Source organism: Dermacentor variabilis, chromosome 9 (assembly GCF_050947875.1).
Source record: "Dermacentor variabilis isolate Ectoservices chromosome 9, ASM5094787v1, whole genome shotgun sequence".
NCBI lineage: Eukaryota > Metazoa > Arthropoda > Arachnida > Ixodida > Ixodidae > Dermacentor > Dermacentor variabilis.
The window spans coordinates 150,251,693-150,262,146 of record NC_134576.1 but is presented as its reverse complement, the minus strand read 5'-3'; positions in this window follow the sequence as shown (position 1 = coordinate 150,262,146).

Genomic DNA, 10,454 nt, shown 5'->3' with positions numbered 1-10,454 from the left:
CTACTTGTTCAAATTCATCATGTCTGGCCTTTTTTTCTCATTGCAATCTTTTTGTTCCCACTGGCGTGCTCTCTACAGCATGGTGGTGTACAGAATTCACAATTACCATTGCACAGTACAAGTTATAAGGAACTGATTGACATCTTACGAGCTTGTGTATAGTGTAGCACAACCAGAACACACAATGCGATAGAAAAGATTGGGACACAGTGCTATCAACAACAGGGTTAACTACATACGATGAATGCTATTGTATGAAAGGAAGGAAAAGATATCAAGCCACATGTCAAAAATGGCTCTTGAGAAACAATCACTATTTCCGACTGGTTGATTCAAATGATAATGTAGGTGGAGTGCCACTACGACAACTGACAAAGTGCAAAAAAGGGTGGGAACATTTCATTATCTTAGTTCATAATCTTGTTTATGAAGATGGTGATCTGACAAGAGGAATACAGAAGAAATCAAGATAAATAATAAATGTGTAACCTGCGTGGCTGTCTGTAAAAAATGATGCAGATCCAACACGCACGTTCAAATCTATATGAAGGTTTCATGCAGCAGTTAATCTAATGCAATAAATTTGCACATTTAATTCCTGCATCTTTGGCGTAATGGAAACTGGTGCATGCATGTGCTCTTCTTGTGTAGCCATGTTAAGCAATGTGACAAATGTTCTTTCATTTTTTTTCTTACTTTAAACATACCAGGCCTTTTCTGACCAGTCCTCTGTTCTTGGTATGTACCATCATACCGAAATCGTTATCAACATGCAGCAGTCATTTCAACTGGTTGGCCTTGGCCTTGACCTTGTATGTGCCATTGTATGGAAATCATCACCATCGCTATAATTAACATTGCTTTCTGTAAACATACCAGGCCTTTTCTGACCAATCCTCCGTTGTTGGTATGTACCATCATACGGAAATCGTTAACATGCAGCAGTCATTTCAAATAACTGGTTGGCCTTGGCACAATATATACCTTGTATGTGCCATTGTATGGAAATCATCACCATCGCTATAATTAACATTGCTTTCTGACCGATTCCTTGTTGTGGACACGTACCATGGTATGTAAATCATAATCAACACGTGGCAATCACCTCAAAATTGTTGGCTTTGGCACAATATGCATCTCCCACTTGGCTGAACCCCGCAGGGATATGCGTCAATGTATGGAGATCATCACCACCATAATTTACACGCTTCGTAGCCATTTCCCATTGTGGCTATGCGTCAGTATGGAAATAGTAATCCTCAACAAGTGGCAATTGTCACAAAAAGCTAGTTGGTGTAGGCCCGAGAGAAGTGCACGCTGAGCTATTGTGGCCCAGGGGTCACAGCATTGGCATGCTGTACTAGAGGGCTGAAGTTTGAATCCAGCCAATGAACGCGTGTTTTCTTTGTGTTTTACTCTGCAAGAATCCAGCCAGCGACCAATGGACTCGGGCAAAACCATGGAATGGTGGGCACAGAAAGCTTTAAAATATCCTTTTACTTTATCGATAGTGACCAGCGACATATGGTTTTGCTGCAATTTTGCCTGCTTAGTGACAGAGGGCATTACTGCTTCTTTCACAAAGAAAGCACACATTTTTTTGTTTGTCATGACTGCAGGTGAGGGTTTCAATATCCAGTTTTAGAAAAGATCATTGCCCAGAAGCAGCTTTTTACATGTGCTCAATGATTATCATTTGGCAACACTATGCGGAGTTTGCAACTGCATAACCTAAAAGCAAGTGGGCTGCCTCTACACCTTTTGTTAGCAAATGGTTGCCCTTCTTCCTCGTTAAGGTCACATAAAAAGACACATCTTCTGCCTTTGGGATGAAAATCATTGGCATACACTATCCCCCAGGCATATTGAGCATGTTCTTTGTAGCTCGTCTGAGAAATAAGTTGGGAATAGCAATAGCATTATGCTTACAGCTACTTGCTGTACCAAATGCACACTCTGGCGGTCACTAAATTGTGTTGCCAGTGGACTTTCCCAAGCTTGTCGGTGAAGGTGGAATGCAAACACTGCAGAAGACTGTCCTGATTGCAAGTCAACGTTTTCAGGCCTGGATGATGGTCTAAATATTATTTAACGAGGACAGACTTCAATACATTTGAAGTCAATCCTGCTCGTGAGACACTAGGATGGCGCAAGTTAAAAGGTGTTGAAAAACACAGCTAAGGGCACAAAGCAAACCCGTACACAGCTCGTTACCTGGGGCCCAATAAATTTTCAGCATGAGTGAAGTTAGCGCAAGTAGAACCACTGTGTGCCATACACATTACAGATACTGGCTGACCAAGTTGTCTCGTAGTGGTAAGAATTGTAGCACATCTGCGACTGCTAGAGCGGTCTTGACTTAAGTCGAGCCCTTTCTAAAGTGCCCTAGCTAAAAAGAATATTTGAGTAAGGTGGTACAGCGTCTATATTACATGTATACTACACTATTTATACCAAGCAAACTGATGGCACTCTTGGTATTGCATTACATTCATAGCAAGAATGTCGGTGGTTAGGCAGCCTTGAAGTAACAAAGTGGCATTAATAAATTGATTTCAATTCCTTAATTGTATTGAAGCTATCATCAGGATACAAAGATCACTGCCATGCAGGTAAAGCACATACCTCAGCAGAGTTTGTCACTTAACCTGATTTATGTAAACATGAAATCGGAAAGATGCCTATATTGGAAGGGGTGACAACAAATGAAACCTAACGACAGATGCACACACACAGGATCATCATAAAATGATCACAGAGGTTATTGTGTAGCTATTCTTCCACAAAAATTCTGCAGCACCAGGTCAGTACTGCCAATGTAAAACCACACTACATGCAATCACACTATATGCAACAAGTGCAGGATGTGGCATGCTGCTGCGTTCACAAACTTCAATTTACTAAACACTTGAAAGATGATCACATGCTTATGTTGTTCATGTGTTGGCCACTGTTCACTCAGTAAATTGAAGTGCAGAGCCCTTGGCAAGGAATTCATGCAAATCAGAAAAACCCAGTGAAAGCTATATGAAACAATCTAATCACAGTATCTTAGGCAGTATTTCTGGACTGAGATATACTAGGTACTTACAAGCCTTTTAATATTGTAACGAGGATGTGGGGAGTAAAGAAGATTGTATTTACAATATATATACAAAATTAGAGTAGTTAAGATGGCTGACCACCAACAACACGCAGCAGCAAGCATTCCACGATCTTCTTCTTGCTCTCTTCTTTCATCCTTTCATAACAAGACCACCAGGTGGAGAAGTGCTGTCTTGGCGCATGGTAGGCGAAGAATTGCAAGCGAAGCATGGCTTCAGCCGCAAAATGTGGACGCCGTCAACAGGCGTCGGACTTGAGGATGCATCAAACTGTAGCGGTGAAATCTCATAATTTACATTGTTAACTTGAAGTAGGACTTCATAAGGCCCTGTGTAGTGAGAGAGAAGTGAGAGGCCAACCCAACGACATGGTGACCAAAGGAGCACCCAGGCACGTGGCGTGAACTTTACACAGCGATGGCATCGGTCCTAACACTCTTTTTGTATATGCTGCGAGGCTAATAAACGAGATCAGGTGACTTGACGTGACATGTGAGCGCGATCGATGACTTCATGAGTGTACTCAGTTGCAACACATCGCACAGAAGGGAGGATGGTGTCAAACGGCAAAGTGGGGTCACAACCATACTAAAGATAAAAGTGTGAATATCCTGTGGTGTCATGTCGGGACGAGTTATACGCGAACGTCACGCAGGCCAGCGTGGCATCCCAGTCACGGTGATCGTTGGAGACGTACATCGACAGCATCTCTGTGATTGTTCGGTTGAAACATTCCATAAGACTGTTTCTTTGTGGGTGGTAGGCAGTGGACAGCTTGTGCTCACTGGCACAAGAGCGAAGGAGGTCGTCAACAACTCAAAACAAGAGCAAGCGGCCGCGGTCTGTAAGTAACTGTCGAGATGCATCGTGGTGGAGAATGACGTCATGGAGGAGAAAATCGGCGACGTTTGTTGCGCAACTAGTCGGCAACGCCTTTGTTATTGCGTAGTGTGTTATGTAATCAGTAGCAACGGCGATCCGCTTATTCCCTCTAGTCGTCATCGGAAAAGGGCCGAGCAGGTCAAGGCCTACACGAAAGAACAGTTCAGAGGGAACTTCAATTAGATGGAGTCGTCTGACAGGTGGCAGGCGAGGTTTCTTCCGGTGCTGACACAATTCTCAAGTTGTAACATGACGCACGGAGCAGTAGAGACCCGGCCAGAAGAACCGGCGTCATATGCGGTCACATGTACACAAGACGCCAAGGTGTCCCGCCGTAGGTGCATTGTGAAGTTACTCGAGAGCGATGGATTGCAGATGATGAGGAAGAACAAGGAGTAACTCAGGGCCACCAGGGTTGATACTGCGGTGGTAGAGGATGCTGTCGTGCAGCACGAACATGTGGCACGTGCCATCAGTGCTGCCAGATTGCACTCCGGCAATGATGGACTGCAAGGATTCATTGCGTTGTTGTGCAGCACGCATGTCGGTCATGTCAGTAAAAGCCATCATGCAGGCCACTGGATCATGAGCAGCAAGATCAGGGGGATCCACGGGTGACGAGAGAGGCAGTCAACATCCTTGTGCAGACGTCCAGACTTGTAATTGACAACAAACTAAAATTCCTGGAGCCGCATAACCCAGCGACCAAGCCGTCTTGTCGGGTCCCGGAGGGAAGACAGCCAGCAGAGCGCGTAGTAATCTGTAACGACCGAAAACATGCGGCCGTACAAATGTGGCCGGAACTTGGCGACAGCCCAAACTAAAGCCAAGCACTACCGCTCGGTGATGGAGTAATTTATCTCAGCAGGCAGCTGGCGTAAGCTATCACGCACTCGGTACCATTCTGTTGTTGGGTGAGAACAGCACCGATGCCATGGCCGCTTGCATCAGTGTGGATTTCGGTCGGTGCAGATGGATCAAAGCGGGCAAGTATGGGAGGGGTGGTCAGAAATCCAATGAGAGCGGCGAACGCGTGAGCCTACACCGGGCCCCATGAGAATGGCGTGTACATTAGAAGACCTGTCATGGGCAGAGCAACGTTGGCGAAGTTTTTGACGAAATGGCGAAAGTAAGAACACAGGCCGACCAAGCAGCGCACGTCAGAAGCAGAACGTGGCACAGGGAAACTGCGTATGGCGCGAACTTTTTCCGGGTCTGGTTGAACACCGGATGCGTCAACCAGGTGTCCCAACACGGTAATCTGACGGCGTGCGAACTGACACTTCGTGGAGTTCAGTTGGAGGCCGGCTTTCCGGAGGACCGCAAAAATGGCAGCGCATCGGGTAAGGTGGCTGCTGAACGTGGAAGAAAGAACAATAACGTCGTCAAGGTAACAGAGACAGGTCGTCAATTTGTAGCCTTGCAGAAGAGAGTCCATCATACATTCAAATGTCACCGGAGTATTGCATAGGCCAAAGGGCATGACTTTGAACTGATATAAGCCATCCGGCATGATGAAGGCCATCTTCTCGCGGTCCATTTTATCAACTGAAATCTGCCATTAGCTCGTTCGAAGATTGATGGATGAGAAGTATTTAGCTCAGTGCAAGCAGTCCAAGGCGTCATCGATGCGTGGTAGTGGGTAGACGTCTTTTCGCGTGATCTTGCTTAAGTGGCGATAATCGATGCAATTACGCCAGGTACGACCTTTCTTTTTCACAAGGATGACAGGCAAAGCCCAAAGGCTTGCTGATGGCTTGATGACCCCTTTGTGGAGCATTTTGTCCACTTCTGATTGGATGACTCGACGTTGAGCATGCAATACATGATAGGGACGCCGACGAATAGGATTCGAGTCTCCAGTGTTTATACCGTGGTGAACAACAGATGTTTGACCGAAAGGCCTGTCGCCGAAATCAAAGATGTTACTGTACGATTCAAGCAGGAGACGTATGTCCGTGGCCTGTGCAGAGGTGAGGTCAGGTGCAATCATCTTCGCAAAGTCATCCGTTAGGGAACCAGAGCTGTGAGCTGCCATTGTCGCTAAGAAACCACTCTCGGCACTCAGACATTCAATGTCAAATTCAGAAGTACTAGAAACGCTGGCGAAGAACATGCCGGCTGGAAGCACTTGAGGGCACATGCTGAAATTGAGAAGTGGAAGAATGACGCCGTTATTAGTAATTGTCACCAGCGTATGCGGAATAGCAACGCTCCGGTTCAAAAGCACGTCGATGATGGGGTGAAGCACAAATTCACCGTCGGGAACCTGTGGCTGGGCGGTCAAAGTGACATAAGTAACTGCCTTGGGTGACAGACGCACATTGTGAAGCAAGCACAAGTGCGGTGGGGCAGTGCTCGGAGCATCGGAGAGTTGAGGCAGTTCTAACTGAAGAACACCGGCCACGCAGTCGATGAGAGCAGAAAGAATGGATAAAAAATCCCATCCAAGGATAACGTCATGAGGGCAGTTGTCAATCACAGCAAAGAGAACAGAAGCAGGGCGACCAGCACACATTCCAAGTACTACCAGCACGCCGCCGTCGGCCACAGGAAGCACTCGGGCAGCTGCTCGGGTGATTACCTTTTTTAAATGTCTACGTAGGCTGTCACTCATCACAGAAACGTGGGCTCCAGTGTCGACGAGTGCTTGGACAGGTACGTCGTCTATTTTGACATCAATTACACTACTCTCTGTGGGCACAGACAGAGCATTTGCTGCAGTAGTAGGCAATGCAGCACCTCCTCCGAGGGCTGCATTTCTTAGTTTTCCGAAAGGGTGCAGCAGAAAGCCACAAGCGACAAAATGCGATGTGGCTGCGGCATATGGGAAGACGGGCGACGTGTTAGCGGTGAACGAAACTGGTGTACACGCGGCGATGGTGACCGGCTGTACCATGTGTTCCTAGGTAAGTTGTCGGCACTGTTAGACTCAGCGGTGGGCGAAACATTGCGGGCATTTCCATCAAAATGGCTCAGGTTGGTTGGTGTGCGAGGTGTTGAGGGCCAGGAGTTCCAACAGTATCCGGCGACATGGCCAATGCGGCAACAGGTGAAACATATCGGCTGGTCGTCCGCAGTTCTTCACTCGGTCGGGTTGCGATAACGCGGAGAGAAGCATCGGGGTAGAGTGAAAATAGTAGAAGGCCGTTCGTTAACTTTGGGATTGGCGCACACATAATGTAAACCAATGCTTTCAAGTTCCTGGCAAACGATGGCTTGTATGAGGGGAACTGAAAATGTGGCAGCATCAGGGCTACGCGAACAGCAAGTTACAGGCACCAACGCATACAGTTCCTGTCTAATGATTCGCACCACGTCCTCTGATGGCAACGCATGCTGCTGTGCGGGTTGATCTTCACACATCGACGTTGCGGCACTAGTGGGAAGCCTGGCAAATGGTTGCAAGACGCATTGACTTTTGGCCTGCTCGAATTGTCGGCACTCTTTAATGATTGCATCAACTGTAGAGCAGCTTTTCCACATGAGCAGATTAAACGCGTCATCAGCAATGCCCTAAAGCGCGTGCCCGACCTTCTCAGCTTCTGTCATATCGTGATCGGCTTTACGACAAAGTGCCAGCACATCCTGGATGTATGAGACATAGGACTCCGTGGGGGATTGGGCACGGGAGGCCAGTTCCTGCTTTGCGGCAATTTAACAGCCAGCTGGTTTGCCAAACAACTCTGTCAATTTCTCTTTGCATTGATCCCAGCTGGTTAGCTCCTGCTTGTGGTTTTTGTACCGCCCCTTTGCCACGCCTCTTAGGTACAACAACAGGTTAGCTAGCATAAGCGTAGGGTCCCATCTGTTGATTCCACTCACGCGTTCGTACATGGCCGCCCACTCTTCAACGTCGGCACCATTGGTCCCACACAACGTTCCAGGATCCTTGGGTTGCACAACAACAACCGAAGGTGACAACGACGTAGCATGCAACGGTGACGTAGGAGGCGGCAATGACGTCGATCCCGAATGCTCACCGTTATTCATGGTGCAGACGGTGATGCGACGTGCACTGCGGAACTCCGTTTGCAGCCGTGGTACCCCGCAGCTCTCACCAATATGTTACTAGGATGTTGGGAGTATAGAATATTGTATTTTCAATATATATACAAAATGAGTCAGAGTAGTTAAGATGGCTGACCACCAAGATGCAGCAGCCAGTGTCCCGTGATTTTCTTCTTCCTCTCTTCTTTTGTTTTTCCGTAACAATATATGGCATGATTTTATGTGTTTAAATGCTGTTCATAGCATGTTGGCTTGTTTTACATACCATCACTGTAACAGTTCCGCAAAACAAAGAGCCAAAGCGCTAAGATGGTGGACTCACACAACTAGCTACAAAGTGGCTTCTAAGAAAACGTCCGTTATGTGGGATCTCCAACACAAGCAAAATAAAAATGAATGCATCACATGGTAGAAAATATATCAACAGAATACAATAAATACACACAAGTACAGTATACCGATGCCAGGCGTAGCTCCTGTGCCTTTGAGCCATAAACAAAACAACCTACGTAAATGGCAGCTAGGGCAGGTGATATAGAAAAGGCACCAGCGACATGAAAGCAGCAACACAGTTTCACTTAAATGCAACGAGGACAAAATCCAAGGCCTAAGAACAAATCTTTGTATTGATCACAGATGATGAACCACAGATTATAAATATAAACAGTCCAATATGTACCACTGCCACTGCAAGTGATTCGTTCCAAAGCAAAATTATATGCAGAAATATAAGCGCACAATGTAATATGATTACGAGGCCTTTGTGGAATCATGAAATTCTCACAAGCCCTGAATGAACACAGAGATTCTGGTAAGCTGCTGAGTGACAAAGGTTCACATTTATAATATTATATAGTATCCTATGTGTTTATGAAAGCTCTGTGTGGTGTCACATGATGCTCTTGATGTGAACTTTACATACCAGAACCCTTGCTCCAACAATTTAACAAAATATCCTCATCATTACATGCAGCAGAATGCACTTGGGCAACTCACAGGGCAGGTGGAAACAGCACTGTTGACAGGATTAACAGTGCCCTAGTTTCAACCAAAATTTTGGGCCCCGATTTTTGAGAAAGCATGGCACCCACACAGAAGGCCATTAAGGAAACCACAGCTGATAGTAGCCACAATTGCAGCTTTTAACAATGAAGACAAGAACTCTCTTCAATCCTGATTTTCGTGAATGTGGTTTACCATGAGACATCCGCACACAATGAACACATGAAAAGTTGGTTGGTGCAAATCTATCTTTACGGTTAATCTTGATGCAATGGCATGAGAAAGACGATGACATGAAGACACATGAAATATATACAAGTGCCATTTCATTCGTCTTCGTGTCCTATTCTTTTTCACACCATTGCATCAAGACAAACTGTGTACCCAACCAGCCCAGGTAACTATGCTAATCTACAAAGTGTGTGCAACCTCGTGTGGAAAATGGACTGAACGGAAGGAAATGCATGTGCTCTAGTAATGATGGCAAATAGTGCCATGCATTTGTTGTGACCCAAAGAGTGCCACATGCGGCATCATATCAGCAAAGTGCCTTCCCCTCACAACACTATTAAGGGGCTCACATGCCACTGTCATGCAGCACGTTCACCATGCCCCTTCAGACGAAAATAGTCAGAGTGCAAAGATGAAGGAATAGCTGTACAAAAGTTATCAGTAAAGTATGTAGAGTTACGGCATCTAAGAGTTGCACTAAGAAAAAGAAATGCAATATCTTTGGTTTCAATGTTTACTCTTGACACTGAAGTGAGAAAAAAATGTTGAGTCAGTTGTTGCTAATCAAGGTCTGAACAGGATAATTAGTGTTGAACAGCCAGAGAGCCCTTACCATGAGGCCTGTCAAATAGATATGCTGTCCCCCTACATAGCAGGAATGCTATCATATCGCACATCAATACACAAACTGAAAAGTGCCCTACGAGTTACGCCGAGTCATTTATGACAAAGGAGAAGGCCGAGTCATTCAACTCTTCAGCTGCCTAGAGGCAAAATGCTTGCGGCACAAGAGGGCCATGCATTTGGGTCTGCAACAATCATTCATACTGCCCTCCCTTTGGGAAGCACCAAAAATACAGTCCTGCTTTCAAAGGGTTCGTTTAAGCATTCTAGACGGTCTGTATGAACACGTTCTAGCCATTAGGCATAGATGCCCATAGACAGCTGTTCCAATACAGGAGAACCTCTATATGATGAATGATTAAAGATAACAAAGTAAAGCGTTCTTTATTTCAATTACTATTCTAGTGCTATAACGAAGCCAAAATCCAAGACTACAGTCAAACACCTCTACAACGAAATGGGCTGTATAACAGAAGACTCCATACGTCCTTTCGAGGTTCCAATTTTTCATAGGCATTGTCAATGACAACTACAATGAATTGGCAAGTACAAAAAAATGTAGGCATCCTCAATGGCTAATTTCCTGCTTTACAACGAACA